Source organism: Canis lupus, chromosome 11 (genome assembly GCF_048164855.1).
Source record: "Canis lupus baileyi chromosome 11, mCanLup2.hap1, whole genome shotgun sequence".
NCBI lineage: Eukaryota > Metazoa > Chordata > Mammalia > Carnivora > Canidae > Canis > Canis lupus.
In genome coordinates, this window is record NC_132848.1 from 12,064,062 (window position 1) to 12,088,951 (window position 24,890).

Genomic DNA, 24,890 nt, shown 5'->3' on the forward strand with positions numbered 1-24,890 from the left:
TCCTCCAAAGAAAGCTGACATTTTAGGAGTATTAGGTAGTCATCTATGTAAGGAGGGAGCAGCAGGGTATAACTCTGATATGTTTCCAGAGCACTGCTCCTTCCAAAGAAGACTTCACAGGTCTCATGGCAGTGTATGAACATCAGTTCAGGCTTATACATTCCTGTAAGCTATAATTAACTAAAGTGACTTGTTCCAACGTGACTTTGCAAAACAGTTTGGGCCTCAGGTTGCAATCTGATAAAGAATTCTGGTCTTGGACAGTAAAAAATCCCCAGCTATGTATCACATACAAAAATTTAGAAAGTGGGGAGGGGAGGGAGGATTTGAGCTAGCGGTGAGCATTTATATTACTTGAATAAATTGTGTATCAGTTCCTAGGAATATTTCTTAAAAGAGGAGAAGCTACACAAAAAACAACAACAAATGGAAGTCTACAGCATCTTAGTCTCCTTAGGTGCACCTAATAACTAACATGCATTGTGCATGCACCTGTCGGTTAACTGAAAGAGGGACTCCTAATATTGCCATATTTGAGGAGGTTGATAAATTATAGTAGCTTTATTATTTTCTGTTCTTAAAATAGGCTTTTTACATTTGAATGTATGCAAATATTTTTGACTCTTTGCTAATTCTCAGGGGTTAAAAGTTAAATTTTACTGACTGTAGCAGCAGGTCAACCTCTTAAATTCAAACTTAACTCAGGTTTCCTATTCTTTTCCTCCATACTGAATAAAACACAGAATGCCTACCAGGCAAATATATAAAAATTAAAATTCCAAATACGATTTTAAAACACCAAATTGTAAATAAACCAATTTTACAAACTAAAATATTGTGTCTTTCCTTGCTTTTTATCCCAAATGATTTCCCCTCCTAAGTTGCAGGAAGTTTTAAATGTCCAGATTATTTCTTCATTGATAAAAATAAAGTGTGTTATTCACAAAACAAAACCCCATGAGCAGGCCCAGATCATTTAAGTAAGAGCTTATTGAATTGCTGTAGGTTGTTTGGGGGAAAATGTGATTAGTGTACCAGCAATTTATGTATATTTATAGGAAATAAGGATATGGATAAATCTAATTTGTCATCTTTTATCTGAAGAGGAATTCCCAACCTAATTTCCCCTTTCCCTAGAATTCAAATCATTGGATTTTTGGCTTTGCTAGACAGAAAGAAAGAAACAAAGAAGGAAGGAAGGAAGGAAGGAAGAGGAGAGAGAAGGAAGGGAGGAAGGAAGGAGGGAGGGAGGGAAGGAGGGAAGAAGGAAGGAAGGAGGGAAGAAAGGTAGGAAAAAAACGAAAAAAGAGACATCTATCTTATTAACATCTACTGCAGATGGCATTCATTTGTCAAGTATTTATTAAATGCCTACTATATGCCAGGTACTATTTAGGTACAAAAGAGCAAAACAGAGTTCTTGTCTTTATAGAGTTTTTAGACTGGTTGGGAACACAAGGTGCTATACAAGTAATTATATGAACAAATACATAACTGTAAATGTAACAAGTGCTGTGAAGTAAAAGCATATGGTCCTGAGCATGTGTATATAATGGAAGGGGGCACGTTGTGTTGTCTTGTGTGGATCAAGGCTCGTTTCCTTAGGAAATAAATAGCTCAAACTGAGGAGGGAGAGCATGGACAGAAATCCTGGAGCTAGAAGAAGCAACGTATGTGTGAACCGTTAAAGGTCCTTATGGCTGGAGCCCACTAGAACCATAAGAATGACAGAACTTGGTCAATGAAGCTGGCAAAGTGGTTTGGCCCCCAACTATGCCAAGTCTTGTAGGTGCTCATCGTTATGCTATCTGCAAAGGCAGCAAACCAGAGGATTTTAGGAAAATGCCATGAACAGCATGGCTCTCCCTGGCTGTCTTTAGTAGAATGTACTAGGAACGGCAAGAGTAGGTGAAGGAAGACAAATCGGAAGTGTTTGCAAGAGATGGCAGATTAGAGCAGACCAGAGGACAGGGATGGGGATTTAAAGAAGAGGAAGGATTGGGAGATTCTTCAAGATGCAGAAATATTAAGGTAGAGATAACAGTGGTGTTTGTGTATGAAAAGCAGCTGGTGCTATTTTAGCATCTGACTTGCTACACTGCATCAGAAGGAATTACAGTATCTCATTTGTTCTAGAAAAGAGAAGGTGAAAATTAATGCCTTTGGTTACAGACTGTGAAGTCCTGGTAAGCTATTTACCTTTTGCTGAAATTTGAAGCATTGGAGTAAAATCTCATTTATTAATCCAGGAAGTTATTTAGATTTAAAAGAGATAGATAGATGATAGATAGATAGATAGATAGATAGATAGATAGGAGGGAAAAGGGCGAGTGTAGAGGTCAGTACTAAGCCAAATACTCCATGAGGACAGCTATCCTCTTAGGCTTCCCTCCCTCCTTCCTTCCATTGAAAGTAAACATCTGCTCTATAGGGTATGTGGATATACCAAAACAAAACAGAATAAAAAAAATTTTTAGTGGCAGAAAAGGGGATGGGTCCCTACCCTTGAGGCCTTGATGTTTATCTGTTAAGATTAGAAAGAAAACAATTTGAGAATGGTAAAAGACAAAATTCAGAGCCAGTAAAGGTCACTGTGGGTAAGAAGAGCTTCAGGGAGGTGTGTCTCTAGCCAGGTCTTGATGGAATTCAGACTCGTAGAGAGAAAAAGAGCATTCTATGAGAAGGGAGTTGCCCTAATCAAGGCAGGTCACATACCATTCATCTCATCATCTATTATTTATTGAGCACCTATGTGTATGACTTTTGGCATAAGGCAAGGAGACAGGCTTTTGCTGAGTAAAGTGAAGGATAATTCCTCTGGAAAAGTGAAGGCTTTTTGTCCCGCGGTTTCCTCAAATGAGCTGTGTTCTCACCTCACAGGCGCTGCACACGTGCTCCGTCAAGAATGCCTTTCCCCATGTCTGCCTCTTCCTGTGGGACTTGGTTCACTTGGTTCACATCACTTCCTCTACAAAGCCCTCCTTTATGAGGTTGGGCCAAGTGCCCCTTTTCAAAAGCTACCATTGGCAAGCTTTTCTTAGTATCTGGGAGGAATTTTTCTAATGAGAGGGTGAGTGGAACTGAATTGGGGAAAACAGTGGAACCCTTTCCCCTGCTTCCCTCTCATCCTTGTCTCTGGGCATATACAGCAAATAAAACAGAGTCGAGTCTAGAGGTAAGGGAGACAGATATTAAACAGATAACCACAAAAATGTCCATTATAAATGATGAGAAATCCCATGAAGGAAAAGTAGCTAGGTTTTGTGAGAAAGAACAATAGGCTAGGAGGTCAACAAAGACCTCATTTGGTACAGTGCCATTTATGTGGTGTTTGTAAGCACGAGGGCAGCTCAAAACCCCAGGGAAGAACAATCCAGAACATGAGTTCTACAGCAGACAGAAGGCCTCTGGGTCTGGAATTTGGTGAGCCAGGGAAAGGATGGCACAAGATGAGGAGGGAGAGGAAAACAAGACCAGCCCAGGGAGAAGACCACATTGACCATGTTGAGGGGCTGGAAATGTGTTCTGATTACACCAGGAAGCCATTGAAGCATTTGAAGTAGATTTTTAAACAGTCATTCTGGTTTCCTGTGGAGACAAAACTGGAGGAGAGCCAAGTGGAAATGGTGAGATTTCATGAGACAGAGGAGCCCTAACAGCCTGAAAGAAGTTAGGGAGAGATAATTTGGTAGGATTAATAATGGTCCCAGACCATGGGTCCTGTTTCCAGGTGAGGCGAGGTGGGAATAAGACCCCGCAAGATTCTGAAGACACCATTCATGTTGTTTTTATAGCTCAAGTAGCACGTGCTGAAAAAATGTTTTTAAAATGTGACTATATACAAATTACAAACAAGTATTAAAAGTTTTTAACTGGCAAAATGAGAGGACTGTTAGCCTATAAAATCTCAAGATTCACAGATTCAATTTAACCTATTAAGAACTTTTCAAGTAAGGAAAGCACTAATAAGCCAGTGAAGCAAATGGGTAAATAATATTTAAAAAATTTACATGAAAAACATAAATTGGCCCAAAAAAATCAACTTAGAAATGTGAGTCAAAGTAACGTAAATTCAAGCAATGAGTTTATTTTTAACCCATGAAGTACCAACAACGAATAAAACAGTGACGTGCCATGCCAGCAAGGGTGTGTGGTGGCACAAAACACTCACTCGTTGCTACCGGGGTGTAATGAACAGTATCTTTCTGGAGGGCAACTTGGCCATCAGCACTGAGAGCTTCAGAAATGCTTCTTTGCTTTTACCTGACAAATCTGCCTTCAGGAGTCTCACAATAATCCACGATGTAAACAAAGGTTTATGTATAAAGATAATCATAACTATATCTAGCATCCCAAACAGAGAAAAAAAAAAAAAACTTGTACCCATCAACAGAGGATGTAAAGTAAAAAGCTCTTCCCCCAAACAAAATAGGACATAAAACTGAATTCCATCCCCTCCAAAAGAGGCAGAGGCAGGGAGATGGCATAGGAAAAACTATTAGGAGGACACAGACCAGTATGTTGAGGGAATTGATTTTCATTTTAATTTTCTTTAGCTATTTGTCATCAATTTTCACAAGCATTTACATTTTAATAAAATATTGTTTAAAAAAACCCCAATAAATTATTAAGCAGAAAGTTATTTGGAAGGGAAGGAATAAAACTGAAAGAAGACTGCTAGGGACCATGTAAGCAGAACAGTTTAACAATGCAGAGGCGGGGCACCTGGGTGGCTCAGCGGTTGAGCATCTGCCTTTGGCTTAGGGTGCCAGGATCAAGTCCTGCATGGGGCTCCCTACGAGGAGCCTGCTTCTCCCTCTGCCTGTGTCTCTGCCTCTCTCTCTCTCTCATGAATAACTAAAATCTTTAAAAATAATAATAATAATGGAAATGACTTCCTGTTTTATTTACCTCTGGCTGAACCATTTCTGCTCCTACCACCTGCTGAGCTCTGTCGCACCTCCAGTGTCCACTGCCTGGAATATGTTCTCTTCTTGGCCTGGCTATTTCCCACGGTGCTTCCCCTGTCCTCCCTGTCCCACACCTCACTCAGTCGTTCCCAGACTAGATGAGATGCCCCTGCTGTGGTCTCCCATAATGACTGCAACTCCCGCCTTCATAGACCTTAAGCTTCATTGTTACAGGCCTAGTTTCATTGTTAGCCTTTGTATACCATGAGGGCAATGGACAGGCCTTCCTGCTCTTACTACGGTAGCCGCAGTGACCACTACAGAGTTTGGGGGCAAAATGGGGCCTCAATAACAACTTCTGAGTGAGTACCTGGAAAGGACCAAAAAGAGGTGTGCACAGAAGAGGCCATCAGTGTCCCTTCAGAAAGAGAATTCATGAGAGTAAAGGAAATGGACTGGATCATCAATGGCTAAGGAGGCTGGTGGTGAGGAAATGTGGGTGCAGGTCCACTCACCGCTCACACAGCACTTCTCTGACTGCCAGTGGTTTTCCCCATTCTCGGTCTCTCCATCACATCACCCTGCTTTATTTCTTTGAAGCACTTAGCAGGATCTGGAACTCTCTTATTTATTTAATGATGACTTATTGTGTGTCTTCTTCAGTAAGTATAACCTACCCTGTGCTACATTGGAACAGAGATCATGTAAATTCCTGTTACCACTGTATTTTCCTACTGCCTGAGACAGTGCTTGGTACAGAGTGGATGCTCCAAACTATTTGCTGTTGTGTAAGGCCTGTGTATATTTGGAGGAAGTGAGGAAGAAGCTAGGTGGAGAGGAAGAAATTAGAACTGTTGTATGCCAGGAGGCAAATAGATATAATTTCTAATGCCAACCCTGAATGCTTTGTAGCAGCCACCTAGAACCCAGTGCTGGGACTATGAAGTTTCCTCTGGGTTTCATAGGATTGATTAGCAATATCTGCTATGGGTATATGAAGGGGCAGTTTAGTGGCCTAATAGACTCTTCTGTATTCTAGTGTGCGCTGCTTCAAAATTCTTATCTTACACGTGGACAATGTCCGGGATATGGCTGAGTTAAAATATGGGTGTTTGGGGGTGTGTGTGTGTGGTTTTAGGAACCAACATAACATGAAGAACATAAATTCTTTCTATATCTTAGAGTATTTTTATATCTTACTTGCAGGAATCCCTGGGTGGCGCAGCAGTTTAGCGCCTGCCTTTGGCCCAGGGCACGATCCTGGAGACCTGGGATCGAATCCCACATCGGGCTCCCGGTGCATGGAGCCTGCTTCTCCCTCTGCCTATGTCTCTGCCTCTCTATCTCTCTCACTGTGTGCCTATCATAAATAAATAAAATTAAAAAAATATATCTTACTTGCAGCTTACTATTCTTTTTTTTTTTTTTTTTTTTTTTGTTTAGGAAGCAATGTATTACACACATAATTGAAAGCATTTACAAAACAAGCAAGGCCATGGTTTTATTTTGTTGATTTTGATTTGTTGGATTGAATTGTATTTTCATTTACACATTCATTGCTCTACTAGATGTGCATGTCTGTGTGTGTTCAACAGCTAGCAGGAGGACAAGAAAGTCTTTGCCTGTCATCTTAATCTCCTTTCTTTTACACGTTCATTGCTTGATCTTTTGGCTGATATCAGAATGGTAGCTAATTCTGGGTAAAAATTCATTAACAAGCCTCTGGCTAGAAAGTAGAGATAATAAGAGCACCAGATAAAAGTAGAGGGGAAGCTGCACGTGAGTTGTTTTTGTTCTGATACTTGCTGTCTCCTTTTAGGGTTGGAATCTGCAAATCACTTATTCCCTGGGCTAATTATGTCCTCTTGAGAACAGTAAGGCCTTTTATCAAGATGGCCACATCCCTGTGTGTCCTGGCACACAAATGATGAATAATGGGGCCGATTAACCCAGTGACCTTCATGAATGATAAAAGGGGAATATAGAGATGTGACATGTTTGCCTGCTCTGAGAATCAGCTTCTCTCTGGACTTTTCAGAGGCATACTCCTTTGTGACAACTAGTTACTGCACTTATTCCTCATCTCTTTCATTCATCATGCCACCTGGAAATGTGGATTTTAAAACCAAGCACAAAGTGCTTGGCCCATGGGCTCTACAAGAGGATCTGATCAGCACAGGCCATTTGATAGTGTTTAGATTAACCTCCGGGCACCGTGAGTCACCACAGTGTTGCGACGGTCACAGCCCCTAGGTTTAGAGGGCCTGACGCCACTGGCACTGCCACGTTTTACTCTGAGTAAGTGCTTGCATTGATCCTCCCCTGAACCACTGCCAGAGAGGAAGGAAGGCTGGTGCTCTGGAAGTGGCTCAAGCAGCAATTACAACCACTTCGGGAAAAAGAGCCAGCACGCTGCTGTTCCAGTGTCTTTCCTCCTTCCCGGCCCTGTCTGGGATGGGGTTCGCTGCTGATCCCTCATGTGACCTCAGGAGCCTATCACTCCTGCAGGCTGGGCCTGCAATCCAAAGTACAGTACTATGGCAGGTGGAATAACGGCTCCATCAAAGATGTCCATGTCCTAATTCCTAGAACCTGTGAATATGTTAGTTTACATATTAGCATGAAAACCCGTGAATTAGCAGGATCTGGAACTATCTTATTTATTTAATGATGATTCACAGGTTTTCAGTCCATAATGTGGACTGTGAAATGTGTCCCCACCAAAAATAATTCATAGGTAGAAGCTTGTGCTATAAGAAATATATACTTGGTCTTTGTCCCTAGTTCCCTGGCACAGAGCTCCTAAAACTGTTACTTTCAGGGTGATAAGGGTGACAGCAACAGCTTTTGTTAGAACATTTGGTCTTGGTCCCCAGCTCCTGAGACAGGAGCTACTAAGACCCGTGGTATCCTCGCACCAGGTAAGAGTGTCATGTGGTATGCTAGTGAGAGGACTGGTACTGGGGGCCCTTTCATAGTGTCAGGATGGGGGCTGGTCACTGGAAAGACAAACCAGGAACTTTCAGCCCTCCCCCGGCCATCACCCCCATCCTGACCTCTGGGAAAGTGAGAGTGGCTGGAAACCGAGTTAGCAATCAATCATGCCTGGATGATGAAGCCTCCATTAAAAAGTCCTTAAAGTACAAAGTTCAGAGAGCTTCTGGGTTGGTGAACGCATCCAAGCGCAGGGAGGTGAGCGCACCCCTGCGCCACAGGAGCAGAATCCTGTAGGCTTGGGACCCTTCTGGAGCTTGCCCTATGTGCCTCTTCGTCTGGCTGTGCACTAGCATCCTTCATAATAAACTGGTAAATGTAAGGAAAGTGTTTTCCTGAGTTTTGTGAGCCTCTATATAGCAAATTACTGAAGAGGAAATTGTGGGAACCTCTCACAGCTTCTTGGTCAGAGCACATGGGACAGCCTGGGACGATGTGACTGGCATCTGAAGCGGGAGCAGTCTTGTGGGACTGAGCTCTTAATCTACACAGCCTGCCTAAGTCCGGTACTTAGTGTCAAATGGAATTAAATTGTAGGACACCCCTTGTTATCTGCAAAGTTGACCTTGATTGTTGGTTAGGAAAATCTCATGGTTTTGGTGCCAGAAATATTGTAAATAGAGCAACAGTTTTCTTTAGTAAGCCCTTAACCTTCAATATGATTATCTTTGGAGATAGGGTTTTCAAGAAAGTAATTAAGATTACATGAGGTCATAAGGGTGGGGACCTAGTCCCATAGGACGGGACGCCAGAGCTCGATCTCTGTGCCCACAGACTCAGAGTAAAGGTCATGAGAGGAGACAGGGGGAAGGCAGTCGGCCATCTGCTAACCAAGGAGAGAAGCCTCACTAGACACTAACCCTGCTCACACCTTTATCTTGCGCTTCAAGCCCTGAACTTCCAGAACTGTGAGAAAATACATTTCTGTTTTTCGGACCACCCAGTCTGCACTATTTGGTTATGGCAGCCAGAGCAGACTAATATACATGACCAAGAGGGATTAAAGATGGAATTAGGGTTGTTAATCAACAGACCTTGAGACGGGGGAGAGTATCTTGGACTATCCAGATAGGCCCAGGGTGATGACAGGGGTCCTTGGAAGTGGAGGGAGGAGGCAGGAGGAGAGAGTCAGAGGGAGATATCACTATGCAGGCTGGGTTTCTCAGGAAGGAAGCCATGAGCCAAAGAATGCAGGAGACCTCTATTTATTTATTTATTTATTTATTTATTTATTTATTTATTTATTTTGCAGGAGACCTCTAAAAGCTGGAAAGGGCAAAAAATGTATTCTCCCCTAGAGCCTCGAGAAAGTAATGCAGTCCTGCCGATGTTTTGATTTTAGCCTGGAGAGACCTGTACGTTTAACCTATAGAACTGTACGATAACAAATCTGTGTTGTTTTAGGCCATGAAAGTTTGTGGTAACTGGCCACCAAGAGAAGATTCAATATTAGCATGTTAAGGCATAATATCCATTAACATTTTTAAAGTAATATTTTGGATATACATATATATTTGGGATTCACTTCCTCCTGAAAGAATAAGTGAAAGAAAGAGAATAATAAGGTGATAAAGTATATTCTATGTATAACCCAAATAAGCTGCTGCTAGAACACGGGGACCAAAGAGCATAAAACTTGCACTTCCACATTATTTTACTTTCGTTTTCACAACTAAAATAACTCACCAGAAGCAAAAATCTGAAAGGACTCTGTATGTAAATGCAATTCACTATCTGAACAGAGCGACATTTAAAGCAACATAATACCTTTCTACAAAGGAACTTGTGAATAAAAGCAAATTCTCTCCTTTATCAATCATTAATTGTGTGTGTGTGTGTGATTACCTGGGATCATCTGTGGTTTCAGGATGCCCAGTTACTGAAGGCAGCTTCGCATTACTGTATTTTAAAGAATGGCTTCGCCCTTCTTTCTGGGTTTTTTTTTTTTTTATGATTTTATGTATTTATTCATGAGTGACACAGAGAGAGAGAGAGAGGCAGAGACACAGGCAGAGGGAGAAGCAGGTTCCTCGCAGGGAGCCCGACGTGGGACTCGATCCCTGGACCCCAGGATCACACCCTGAGCCAAAGGCAGATGCTCAACCGCTGATCCCCCCAGGGATCCTTCCTTCTGGCTTTTCTATTCTCTCTTGTCAGTAGTCTGTTTGCATTGTTGTTAAAGAAACCACCCCTTTATATCTATGCTGATACTAAGAAGGCTTTTCTTAGTACTGATCAACTCTTTAAGTTCTTCTGGTTCCTAATATTTCATCATTTCTGGGAAAATAATAAAGGAGAGTGTTTGTGGTCATGTGGACACACATTCTCCTTTTTGCAGTTGGAGGGAGATGAATCTCTCCCCCCAGCCCTCTCTGCTCTCTGGCCCTCTTGCCGGTTTAGATTTGCATCAATTGCTTGCATTTACTCTTTCAACACCTTCCTTAATAGCTCTTGCTTGCAGCTTGAGACATTAATGCTTTTTAAAGTTTCCTTTTCACAGAACATACATTTTGAACAACTTTAAAAGAAAATATCTGACTTTAAAATCGAGAATTAAGATGACTACATGCTTGTAGGCAGATGTAAATATTGTAGCTCTTGTCTCTTGAGTATTTTTAAGCACTGCTGGAAGTTTTCGCAGTGGTTCGAACTCGTTTATGCCGCAAACAGTTTTAGTGATATCCTGAAGTGCTTTTACCCTGTGCTTATTACATATAAAGGGTAGCATAAAACAATGATCCAACCGAGAATATGCCTTCCTCTAATTTTTACATCTCACTTATTTCAATTTTAAGACAGAATTTGGCTGAAGTATTGAGGCTTTTCTTTTGGTTCTGAGTTAAATGTTGATACATATATTTCCAAACATGACCTCACTGGAGAGTCATTGTTTTTGGCTAACAATTAAACAAAGTTTACAAGCTTATTAAAAAAAAAAAAAAAAAGGATTCTACTACAGCCAAGTTAAAAAAAGAACACTGGGCACAGAGCTACTTGGCTTACTGTCATTGGTTTGCCTGTTGTGACATCAGGTGATAATTTCACTATATCATTCTGTTTCTGCTCTTGGGCAAATAAGCATGTTGCTGAGACTTAATTATATGAATGTTTACATTTTTGTTATCTGACATCAGCCATTCATAGAAACCACCTGGGTATCCAAAATCTGTATTTGTGGCTTCAGTCTATTATGGTTTTGCATTATTCATCCACTAAATATTTATTGAGTCCTTTTGTTCACCACTGCAGCTTAGGGCCTAGGACAGAAATAAAAGTTAACGCTAATAGTTCCCAATAATTAGGAACATTAATTATGTGCCAGGCCCTCCCTGCTCCATACAGCCCTATGATGTAGTATCGTTATCCCCACTTTATAGATGGGGAAGCTAAACCATAGGAGGAGGAAGTAACTCACCCAAGGCCTCATAGCTACAGGCAGCAGAGCTGGAATTTGAACCCAGGCTTCTCACTCCTGATTACTCTGTACTTTTTCCCACTATGTTTATAAATAGTTGCTGAGTGAGTGGCTGAATAAGACACTAATGATTCCCCAATTTTTCAAAATGGAGTTGAAAACCAGGCCCCAAAGTGAAACTTTTTGCCTGTTTAGGAACCATTCTATGTTCTTTATCCAGTTTCTCGTCTTCCAACAACACACCCAGCATCGCTCTGCTATCCTGATGTGAAAGGCCTTCTGTGCACGGCCTTGAATACTGGGACAGCTTAGTTATCACAGCACTATGGACCTGCCACAGAGGATGTTATGAGAGGTAATGAATATTCATAGAATGTTTAAGGTTTGGGTCAAAGTCTTGGAAGAAATGCAAATTCTTATTAAATATAATAATTATTGCTCTTATAATGTTATTGAATTTTTGAAATCTTTGCTGTGGATATACTGTGTTCTTGGCCTAGGAAGGAGTTTGTAAAATAGTTACAAGGGCAGATGTGATGCTGAGAATATAGAATTGACCTCTATGTAAAATTTATAGGCCTGGAACACACACTGCTGAGGCTTTTGATCAGGATCTTTCAAAGTACTGTATGCATGCATTTCAAGTAGAATATCCTTCTAATTATTTTATAGTAATTCTCCACACAAAATGTATTTGTAACTAATTGGGAAATCTTTAATAAGCTTCGATTTGTAATACTGTTTTTAACTTGAAGCTATTATTGTAATCGTGTTGATTTTCATAAGGACCATGGGTGCTCTAAGCATATTTAAGTTCATGCCAACTCCAAGGTGTGACTAGAGAGGAGGCGGTAAAAAGCAAGGTTTATTGAGTGTTGTGTGCCAAGCTCTCTGGTTAGGGACCTGACCTTCACCATTTTATTTAATCCTCAAAACAGCCCTGGAAGGCAAATATCGGTATTTTATACATAGGGAAAAAGTAAGGTTCAGAACGTTTACATAACTCCACATCTGGTAAAAGCTAGAACCAAGCTCCGTTTCCCAGTCTGTCTTTTCTCACAGTTGTTGCCACAACCCCCCGACTAACTGACTAACCAGCCTGGGGGTGAGTGAAGGCTCCCCAGAGGAAGCAGTGTTTGAGGGGAGCCTTGCAACCTGAGGAGGAAGACTCCAGGTGAATGAGGAAAGCAAGGGCATTTCAGGCAAAGCAAAGGAAGTATCAAAGAGCACGGTGTGCATGGAGAGCTAAAAATAGCTCTCCAGGCAAGAGCAGCATGTGTTTTATGAGGCTTGTAGGAGATTCAGTTGTGAAGGCAGGAGATCCCAAAGGCCCAACAATACCAGGTGTGCCAGGTGCAGCCACACACCTGCAGAAAGTAGAATACCTTCTCCCCAAGTTCCCACAGATCAGAAGAAATAGGGTAGAATGACCAACAAATGTTTCCTGAGATGGCTTAACTTCCGACTAACTTTCCAGCTCTGATTCCTCAGAGTCAACATTCCCTAAGTGTCACTGACATAGTTAACTTGGCCTAGAGAATGGAAAAGATGCGAGGCTTCTTGCTTTCTAGAGGCTGGTGGCATCATTTCATGTACATCTGAGTCTCTTCTCCTTAACCCAAGTTGTTAAAGAAGGTGCTTTAACAAATTTGAGTACCTTTCACTCAACTAAGCTCCATGAAAATAGAGACTGCAGATTTCTGGTATATGATTGAACCACAAGTGCCTAGCACTGAGCAGTTTCTTAAATAATTCTTTTAAACAAAGAGATGTTGAAAACTTCTATACATTTCCTATGAAAAGTTTTATTCTTTTAATACACCCGATTTACAAATATTTTCCTATATATTAATGTACTCAAAACCCTTTTTTTTCTTTTACAGTTTTTTAATATGCTCTTCAAGGAGCCAGGAGCAGGGGATATTCCAAGGAAGGTGCACATTATCAGAAGAATCTTTGTGTTATCCTGAGTTTTGTGAGCCTATACCATGTCACTTTGTCAGACAATATTGTATTTAAATTTTAAAACTCTTGCTGCTATAAAGGGATGTCACCGAAGCTGTGATGTTTTAGATTGGTATCATGTTTGTCTTCATCTTCTTTTTTTTTTTTCCTTTTTTTTTTCATCTTCTTTTTATTGTTTTTAAGTGCTGTACATATTTTAATTGGTAGTGATTTTACAAGAACTTGAGGCTCTTAGAAAAGTGTTCATTTTTGCTAACAGGAAACGTGTTGGAGTTCTGAAGTTGCATTGCAAACACTTGATAATACATATATGTGGTGCGTTCGATTGTGTGGTTCAGTCAGTTTAGGTACAATTTATCCCAAATTTCTTCTTCAGCACATAGTACCATTCTTTACAAAATGACCAAAATTAAGAATCTTTAAATAACCTTTATTTAAGTGATAAAGTAATTGTGTGTAAGTTAGAAGCTCTGATAGAGAACATGGAAATTCTTGGATAGAAATTTCTCTTGCTATCTTCCCAAAATTTTATGGCTTTTAAATATATCACTAATGTGTAGAGTGCCTCCCAGCAGCTGCTGGTGGTAAAACGTTCATTTTATGTGTCTAAGGCAGGGAAGAAAGCATAACTGTACAAGATGGATGTGTGATATGGTAGGGAGGATTAGTTCACTATGAAAGGGTTTCCACCAATTATTACACTAGGCACTGAACTGAATTCTTTTAGAGAGAAAGTTCAGAAGAAAATGATCAGAATGATAGGAGGACTAAAAATTCAATGAGGCATGGCTAGTGGAACTAGAAATATTTGACCTGGAGAGGATAAGAGGATATAAAACCAGTTTTAAAATATCTAGACAGCTGACAAATAGAAGAGAAATTAGCCTTGCTAGTATGGTCCCATGGTCCTATGTGGAGACTATATGGAGTCTTTTGCCCCAAAATAAGAAAGAAATCACAAAGATGCCCAAAGATGCAATAAGGATTCTTGTTCAAGATGGCAGACAAGAGCATCTGTATACCTCTTTTCTGCTCCAAAACCCCATAGAAATAGCAGTAAAGAGGAACAGAGAATAATAAATTAAAGACAGCCTGGGCACGGGAGAAACAGCATCTGGAAACTAGAGATACAGACAAATCTCTTGAAAGTAAAAAATACTTGGAATTATATTAACAGATTAAATCACATTCACAGGAGAAGGCTGCAGTAGGGGCTGGAGCTATTTTTCCTGGCAGCAGACCCACAGAGGCTCTGTGGAGTGCGAGAGGGAAGTTGGAAGTAAACCAACTGTGGAATAACTGTGAGTCATAGCCCACATTCCCCTTCCCTGCATCACATGCTCAGGCTAAAACCAGAGGACTAATCTTTAAAATAATTGAGAAGAGCCTGCATGAGGAGGAGCCCTAAAAGGGGTGATGCCCACTCTAAAGAAAATTCTCATTTGGGCTGGCAAATGGGAGAGGCGGTTGGGGGAGGGGGGGCGGGTGTCTTGGGCATCCTGCTTCCTCCTCTTTCATCTAGTCTAAAGTGAAGGTCTAAAGTAAAGGTCTAAAGTGAAGCCTGCTAGTCAAAAGGCCCACCCATGTGGATAGAAGATGAGACCTAGGCAAGGAGGGCTCTCTATTAAACAAGTTGGTCTGCAGTCATAAATATAAATTGATAGCCAAGGATCATAAAAATCTGAGGAGATGTAGGAACCAAAATGTAGGCTGAAATAAACTGACCCTGGAGGAAATGGAAATTCAGGAAGTAGAAATTATCTTTAAAGTTATTCTATTTAGTTTCTTCACAGAGAAATTTTCAAGATAAAGCAATTGTAAAGTGAAAATAGGCTGTTAACAAAAAGAACAATCAAAACCAAAAAGGCCCCTTAAAATGAAAAAAAAAAAAAAAAACCCTGCCAAACTTAAAAATTCAATGGAAAAAGATGGAAGATATCTCTCTAAATATAGAGTAGAAAGTTAAATGGATGGAAAATATGGGAGAAAAATTAAAAGATTAGAGAACAGTCCAAAAGATCTAATAACTGAAAGGATGTTTAGAATAGGTAAACAGACAAAAGAGAAAACATGAGAATTTTCTAGAGATGAAGAACTAGGACTTCAGATTGTAAGGACCTAGAGAATGCAGAACAGGGTGAGTAAACAAACCTATCCCAAGACATGTTCTTGTGACATTTTAGACACTGAGAGGGAAGATTCTAAAAGCTAAAAGAGCAGATCATTCAAAAATAAATGAGAACCCAACTGACATTAGCTAGATCATCAGCAACTCTAGATGCTACAAAATAAATAAATAAATAAATAAATAAATAAATAAATAAATAAATAAATAAATAAGAAGCATGGCTCTAAGATGTTGAGGGAAAAAATGTTTTTGAACCTAAAATTTTCTACCTAGCCAAACTATCAATGAAGACTGAGGCATTTTCAAACATGCAAGAGTTCAGACCATTTACCAGCTACAGACTATTTCTGAAAGAATTATTCAAGCAAGACATAAGAGAATCCAAGTAAGAGAAAGTCACACTAAGGAAGAGTGGCTCTAACCAGGATTGTGGTGAAAAGTAATTCCAGGATGAGAACTTTGAGGCTAGCCTGGAGAGCCTTCAGTCCTAATTAGAAGCTCTGTGGAGAGCCTCTTTCAGAAGAATATGGATTTCTTCTTCTAACAAATAGAAAAATTAAGCAGCTGGGTAATCTTGTGACAAGGCAAAGGCATATTGGGTCATTATGACATAGTGCTGTCCTAATCCTCTCCAAACTTTAAAGTTCCTTCCAATAGCGAAGCTTGATTGATAAGAGTTACACCTCCTTTATAGGCTTAATTGGACTCCTTGGCTCTGCAGCAGCTTTCCATAGAAATATTGTGAATACTACCTTTTCATTTTCAACTAAAAGAATCAATTTATAGACAATGTGTCAAAAATTAACTGTAATTGCAGAACAAATGCAAAAACCATAGTATGCTAGAATGGAGGTTTAGAAAGGGGTACAGAGGTAGAGGAAAATGTAGTGAAGTTGGATTTCTTCATCAAACGTAAAGGGAGTTAAGAGATAACATATCTATGTTTGAGGAGTCAAATACAGTTTTAAGCATATTTTAAAAAATTTATTATACTGATGCAGAAGAGCATAGCTGGGTTTGAGTTCTTCCTCCCCACTTCAACTTGGGAAATTGTTTAGCTATGCCTGCCTATCTCTTTCTCTTTCCCTTTCTCTTTCTCCCTCTCTCTTTCTCTCTCTCTCCCCCTACCTACCTACTTACCTATTTTTCAAGTGCTTATACTAGTCTGGGACATTGAAAGTGTTTTTGAGGATAATGGTGATGATGATGGAAAAACCACAAAAGAACTAAAAATTAACATTTCAATGTGCATAGATCAGAAAGGCAAAGTAGTAGTTTGAGAGAGCTTATTTTCTTATATTTTTAAAAAGAGAGGTCAATAGATATTTAAAGTTGACAAATCTAGAAGAAGAGGCATAACCATATTCAGAGTTATGGAGGCAATCCTCAGAAGAAATTAAAAAAAAAAGAGACATAGTTAAAAGTAGTTATCATTGGTGAGTGGAACACTGCATGAGGGAGACTGGCTTTTCTATTTTTTCCTATCTGAGGAGGTTTTTTGTTTTTTGTTTTTAGTAATTTCTTTTTACCAGATGCAGGTATTAATTTTACTTAGTTTTTACCAACTTTATTGAGGTATAATGACATAACATAAACTACACATATTCAGAGACTATAATTTGATAATTTGGGGACATATGTGCACACCCTTGAAACTATCACTGTAATCAAGATAAGGAACATATTCATCATGCCTAGGAGTGTCCTCATGCCTCTTGGTAATCCCCTCTCCCAGTTCCTCCCCACTCCCCTGATCTCAGGCAGCTGCTGTCCTGCTTTCTGTGAGAATAGCAGAGCTTGCACTTTTTAGAATTTTATATAAGTGAAATCATACACTATATGCTCATTTGTCTGATTTCTTTCATTCAGCATCATTATTTTGAGATTCATCCACTTTAAAGTGTGTATCAATAGTTCTCATTCCTTATGTGGATAAACCACAATGAACAAACTCACCCGTTGATGGAAGTATGTTGCTTTTTAACTCCTAGTGTTTGACTATTACAAAGAGAGCTGCTGTGAATATTCAACACACAAGTCTTTGTATGGACTGGCGATTTCATTTCTCTTGGATGGATACATAAAGGAGGAATGGGTGGTTCACATCGTAGGCATATGTTTACATTTTTAAGAAACTGCCAAACTGTTTTCTAAAGTGTTCAACATTCCCATCAGCAGTGTCTGAGACTTCCAGTTCCACTACCTTTCTGTCTTAGCGGGACCATCTTTTTACAGCCACCCCAATATAAGGGTAGTGATATCATATTGGGGTTTTAATTTGCACTTCCCTGGTGACTGAAATATTGAGCATCTTCTCACTTTTTATTTTCTGTCTGTATCTTCATCAGAAACGTATACAAATTTTTTGGCCATTTAAAAAATATTGTTTCCTTATTATTGAGATTTGTGAGTTTTTTTACCTATTCTGATTATAAACCCTTAATCAAATATGTGATTTATAAACATTTTCTCCCAGTCTCTGGCTTTTCATTCTCTTAACAGTGTCTTCTGAAGAATACATATTTTTAATTTTGAGGAAGCCCAATCTTTACCTTTTTTCATTTTATGGATCATGCTTTTGGTGTTGTTTACAGAATCTTTGTAATTTTCCCATGTTTATAGTTTCAGGCTTTATATTTAGGTCTGTGATCAAATTTCATTTAATCCTTATGGTGACTATATGGTGACAAGTATGGAACATTTTTTTAATTTTTTGCATATATGTATTCAATTGTTTCAACACCATTTGTTGAAAAGACTACACTTTCTTCTTTTAAATACTTTTGTACTTTCATCAGATACAAATTGTCCAAATACGTGTGTCTCTTTATGGAGTCTCTATTCTGTTCCACTGACCTATTTATCTTATCTTGATTCCAATAGCACACTATCTTGGTTACTCTTATAAGTTTTGATGTATTAGCCTGTTTGGACTCATAACAAATAGCCATAGACTGGTGGCTTAAACATCAGAAATTATTTTCTCACAGTTCCAGTGGCTGAAAGTCTGATATCAGGGTGCCAATATGTTCAGGGTTTGTTAAGAGTTCTCTTCCTGGTTTGTACCCTCAAGATCTCATTTAACCCTAATTACCTCCCAAAGACCACATTTCCAAATACTATCTGGGGCTTAGGGCATTAACACATTAATTTAGGGAGGGGAGATAATTCACTCTCTAACACTTGAAAACGGTAGTGTTGGTCCCCTAATTTTGTTCTTGTTTTTCAACGTTGTTTCGGCTAGCATAGGTGCTTTGCATTTCCATGTAAATTGTAGGACTGGCTGGTCAATTTCTATCAAAAGCTCTCCTGGGATTTTGTTTGGAGTTGCATTAGATCTGCAGATTAATTCAGGAAGAAGTGACATCTGAACACTATGGAGTCTTTTGATCCCACCACCCCCCACACCCTCCACACCCCCACCCAGAACAAACTATATCTGCATATCACTCCCATTTATTTGTCTTCTTTAATTTTCCTCAGCAATTTGTAATTTTCAGTGAATACATCTTGCATGTATTTGTTAGATTCACCCCAACATGTTTCATATTTTTAATCTTATTGTAAGTCATATTACATTTCCAATTGTTTGTAGCTAGTATATAAGAGATAAAATTGATTTCTGCCTATTGATCATGTATTCTGTAACCTTGCTAAACTCCTTTATTAGTTCTACTAGCTTTTTCATAGGTTCCATCAGTTTTTCTAAATAGACAATCATGCTGTTAGCATATAAAGAGTTTTCCTTTTTCTTATTCAATTTAGGTACCTCTTATTTCTTTTTCTTTTCTGACTGCACTGGGTAGAGAGCTTCAACTGCAGCACTGAATAGAAGTGGTTGAATAGAGGGCACATCCTTGTCTTATTCCTATTTCTTAAGAGGAAAGCGTTTGGTCTTTCACCATTACATGGTATTAGCTACCGTATTGTATATATGCTCATTATCAAGTTGAGGAGTTTCCCTTGTAGTCCTAATTTGTTAACAGCTTCCTTCGGAATAGATGTTAAATGAGGTCAAATGCTTTTTTCCTGAAATTACTGATAGGTGGTTTTTCTTTTTTAACTTGCTAATAGGATGAATTACATTGGTTTTTGAATGTTAAGCAAATATTGCATTCTTATGATAAACCAATTTTAGTCACTATGTATTAACCTTTTTATGTATTGTTGGATTTGATTTCTTAAAACACTTTTAAATTGCTGCCTCTATGATAATGAAATATATTGACCTGTAGTTTCTTTTTCTTTAATGTCTTTGTCTAGTTTGGGTATCAAGATAATGCTGCCCACATAGAATGAGTTGAGAATTATCGTCTTTATTATTATTTTTGGAAGAGTCTGTGTAGATTTGACAAAATTCCCCACTGAAGCTGAGTCTGCAATATTCTTTGTAGAAAGATTTTTGTCTATCAATTCAATTTCTTTATAATAGATATAGGGCTACTCGGGTTATATCTTTCATCTTTTCCCCTTTTTTTAAAAACGATTTTTGTGGTAAGAACACAATATGAGAGCTACTCTCTTTTAACGAAATTTTAAGTGCATAATATGGTTTTGTTACCTACAGGTACAGTGTTGTGCAGCAGATCTCTAGAACTCACTTATCTCACTAACTGAAACTTTCTACCATTGAATAGTGACTCCCCATTTCCTTTTCCCTAAACCCTTGGCAACCACCATTCTACTTTCTATTAAACCAAAAGAAGACAGAAACCGAGAAAAAGGAGAACAAAGAATAGATGGAATAAATAGAAAGCAGACAGCAAGGTGGTAAATTTAAACTCTAATGGGGCACCTGGGTGGTTTAGTCAGTTGAGTGTCTGACTCTTGGTTTCAGCTCAGTTCATGATCTCAGGGTCATAAGACCCAGACCTGCATCAGGCTCCACACTAACCATAGTGTCTGCTTGAGATTCTTTTCCTTTCCCTTGCCTTTCCCCTTCCTCTCTGCTCTTCCTCCCTTTCTCGCTAAAATAAATAAATCTTTAAAAAAATTTAAACTCTAACATATCAGTAAGCACATTAAATGTTATTATTTGGACACCCTTAATGAGATTATCAGGATTGGGGGAAAAAAGCAAAATTCAACTATATTCTTACTACAAGACATGTACTTTTTGCATATAAAGTAATGTGTAAGTTACACATAAAAAGCTATCATGCTGTTACGAACTGAATCGCGTCCTCACCCCTACAAATTTCTATATTGAAGTTCTACCTCCCAATGTGACTGTATTCAGATATAGGACCTTTAAGGAGGTAATTAAGGTTAAATGAAGTCATAAAAGCAGACAGGACTGGTGTTCTTATAAGAAGAGGAAGAAAGACCAGAGATCTCTCACACTTTATAAGAGCATACAGAGAAAAAGCCCAGTGAAGACACAGCAAAAAGGCAGCCATCAATAAACCAGAAGAGAGATCTCATCAGGCACCAATTTTGCTGGTACCTTGATCTTGGACTTCTAGTCTCCAGAACTATGAAAAAAAATAATTTTCTGTTGTTTAAGACATCCAGTCTGTGATATTTTGTTTGATAGCCCAAAGCCCAAACAGACTAATACATATGCTAAGATTAATCAAAAGGAAACTGAAGTGGTACATTAATATCAAGTAGACATCAAAGCAAATAACCTCACCAGGAATAAAAAAGGTCATTTTGTAATGATTAAGAGGTCAGTCTGTCAAGAAGAATATATGGCAATCCTAAATGTTTATTTTTTAAAAAAAATTTTTCCTAAATGTTTATACTCTTAACAGAAGTAATTCAAAATACATAAAGTTAAAAACTCATAGAACTAGAAAAGTAGAAAAATCTACAGAGATGAAAATATCAATGTTTGTCTCTCAACAATCAATAGAATAGAAAAATCAGTAAAGATATAGAAGACCTAAACAAAATTATCTACCAGTATGACCTAATTGGCATTTATAAAATACTTCAACAACAGCTATCTATATTCTATTTACTCCATCTATTATTTGTTCCCCTTTTTCTTGTTTCTGCCTTCTTTTGGATTAGCGGAATTATTTTTATGGTTCCATTTTATCTCCTTTTGTTGGTTTATTAGCTATAACTTTTTAAAAAATGTATATATTAGTTGCTTTAGTGTTTCTAGTATACATTTTTAACTTATCATACTCTATCTCCAAGAGATACATTTTATAATATTTTTTATATATTTCATTTTGGATAGTTTCTATTGCTATGTCTTCAGGTTCATTAATCTTTTCTTTTGCAATGTTTAATCTGCTGTTTATCCCACTCAATACAATTTTCATCTCAAACATTTTTTTCATTCCTAGAAGTTTGATTTGTATCTTTTTAACATCTTCCATGTCTCTTAACTTTTTAAACATATGCTATAAAGCTATAATAACTTTTAATGTATTTCTCTGTTAATTCTAACAACATCTACCTCAGTTCTAGTTGATTTCTGTTTCCTCATTATGGTGCTTAGCATTCCTATTTTTTTTGTGTTTTTTGTTTTGTTTTGTCTTATCGTATGCCAGACATTGGATGTTTTTCCCTGTTGAGTGTTGGATTTTTTTTATTCCTATAAATATTCTTGAGCTGGGCTTTGGGATGCAGTAAATTACTTGGAAACACTTTGATTCTTTAAGGTCATACCATTAAGATTTGTTAGGCCACAGCAGTGTTTAGTCTAGGGCAAATTTTGTCCCATTTCTGAGGCAAGACCGTTCTGAGCACTCTACCCAATGATCCATGAATTATGAGATTTTTCCAGTCTGGCTGGTGGGAATAGGCATTATGCCCAGCCATATGTGAACATTTGATACTTTCTAATCCTCTAGGTCGGTTCTTTCCTTGGGCTTGTGTTGTTTCTTCATGAGCACGTGCTAATCAGTAGTGTGATGAACACTTGAGAGGAATGCTTTATAAATCTTGCCACCATATCTTTGCATTCATTTGAAGAGAGTATCTTAGATTAGCTGATTAAAAGCTTTTTTCTTAATTGGGATCTGGCAATTGTGTTTACTATTTTTCCTTGGCAATTGTGTTTTGTATTTTTCCTATATATGGGTCATCACTATCAACTTTCAGGATGGGGTAAGGATGGTTGTCAAATCCTGCAAGAAATTTTGACTAATTTAAAAAGTCAATGGCCCTTTCTCCCTCAGAAATATCACTGCTTGTGGCAGTGATTTTTCTCTTCTATATTTGACTCGGTTATATATTTTCTAATTTGTCTAAGAATGAATATATTTATTTATCAGTGGTATCTTTAAAATAATCAGAATAAAATTTTATCTCCCAAAATCACCATTTATATTACTTGTTCCACTTCTCTGGCTGTCTGCCTCTGGGTCAACTGGAAGGCGTGGTCAGAAAGGTAGTCAACAGGACTTGCAAAGACTTGTACTGTAGTGGGTGGTAAGGCCTTCCTTTCTCTCCAGTATGATTAACTGCCTCACTTCTTGAGCTGTCACTGTACCAAGTGTCTCCTTTATTCTCTGGATGAATAGGAGAAGTCAACCCCAGTCCTTTGGAACAAGGTGTACTGGTATTCAATCTTATTTCCTTTGCCTCAACTCATATGCAGATTTTTTTCTCAGAACCCTATGGATTTACTTACCCCTTCTTTCTTTTTTTTTTTCTTCCTATTCCTACTTTATACTGTACTTTACCATATTTGTGTCATTTTAATTAGTCCTGTAAGGCTTCATTTGAACATCAACCCCCTTTCTTACCATTGATGGCTGTGCTGGCTGCCTCCTCTACTTCTCTCAGGCTCTATTACTTTTCCCTCCACCCTTTCTTCTTTTGCGTCTAGAGTCTATTATTACTGAATACATTATTTCATTTTCTTTTTCTTTTTTCTTCTATGGATATCTTGAGATGTTCTCACCCCTTATTTTCCCAGCTTGCTGACATCAGGCAAAGCTAAAGAATCTGAGACAAGACAACTTGGGCTTTGCTTTATCAAAGCAATCTGCTGCTGGCATCTCTCCTTCATTTCCAACTGCTTTACTCTCTTTTTTTTTTTGCCTTTTTCACATTCAAACTACAATCCTTATTTTCCTTTCTTCTATGTATTAGAACTGTAGAACAAAAAAAAAAAAAAAAAAAGAACTGTAGAACAGAGCCTGATGCATAGTACATATTCACTAAACATTTGTTGAATGAAAGAATAAATAAATGAATGGAAGAACATTTGGTATTCTTGCTTTTATTTTAGTTCCTGGTACCTGGTCCAGTTAATTCATCATTGTTCATTATGAATATTTTTACAGTTTGCCTGACCTCATGCCCCATGCAAGCCACACATTTTTCATTCTCTACATGAAGCACTGTTGCATCTTGGGCTTTTGCATCTATAATGATTTTCCTTACCATGTGTGTTGGTGTGGGTTTTTTCCCCAATGTTTGGGAAGCGAGTGCTTTTGTACACAGAGAGGAATATAGATATTTGAGTAATGAAATAATACTTAATTAACTTAAGTTGTAAATGTGAAACTATCATTTTCTTAGGCCTTTATATTTGCTTTGCAATTCTGATTTTACTTGTAAACCAAGTAATTTTAATAAAATTTAAAACAATCCCTCCAGTTACTTGATTTATATAATTCTAGCAGATTAAAATCCTCTATACAATTAGTTATATCAATAAGTCATCAATTAAATTCTCCCAAACTTTTCAAAATGTTTATAAGTCAATAAAGCAATTTAGATGCCTGACAAGGCTGACTTAAACCTCAACAATCAAAACCAAAGTACTTGTAAGTCTAAAAATTCACCCTTAAAAACATAACCAATCAAAACATTCAAAGACTGTTTATACAGTATCAGATTATTAGAACTTTGCAACTTAAGATAATAAGAAAGTATCATGAAGGTAAATTTTAGATTCTCTTCATACATCAGATGTTTTACTAACACTTTAAACACACAAGTGATACCTTTTATTACTAAACATTAATGTATTAATATTATGGGTCTAACTTACTCCATTATCTTTATTTTTTATTCTAAGCCTCTTGTACTTGTACAATCATATGCCAAAAGAGAGGAGCTGTTTTACCATTCAGGTGCATTGAGTTTACTGGGTTGAAAGACTTGGACTCTGATACAGTTACATATGTATCAGATGTTCAAGAGCAGGACATGGGTCATAGGACTACAAATTTCCAGGATGATTTTGCCCAAGCCACAAAGACACACTGAGGACTGTTCTATCTGTCATGTCCTTGTGGGAGCTAAGCTCCTGTCCTTTTGTTGGGATTGATTTGGCAGACTGTGTCCCTTGGCCACTTTAACACTAAATTACACATTTAACCAAATCTTTTGTAATATCTTAACATATTTTAACACATTTCTTATCTTTTTTTGGGGTAAATTATGTACTCTTGTTTAGGTTGCCATAAATTGCCTTCATCAGTTAGATTCTTCATTTCTTTCAAGCTTTTCTTCATCGACTTTTTTGGTTGTAAATTTGAAAAATTCCAAACTGTTAGATCGC

The 24,890-nt window shown here is 38.1% G+C and overlaps 1 long non-coding RNA gene across 2 annotated transcripts; it reads left to right on the plus strand.

Annotated features, from left to right (window-relative positions):
• The first annotated feature begins 5,215 nt into the window (after positions 1-5,215).
• LOC140642503 (uncharacterized) lies at positions 5,216-13,402 on the plus strand. 2 transcript variants are annotated; one of them, XR_012038920.1, is made up of 3 exons: positions 5,216-5,272; positions 11,540-11,674; positions 13,203-13,402. It is a non-coding gene; the product is annotated as an uncharacterized lncRNA (long non-coding RNA). The 2 variants fall into 2 exon arrangements; XR_012038919.1 differs by lacking the exon at positions 5,216-5,272 and adding an exon at positions 7,605-7,831.
• Positions 13,403-24,890: the final 11,488 nt, after the last annotated feature.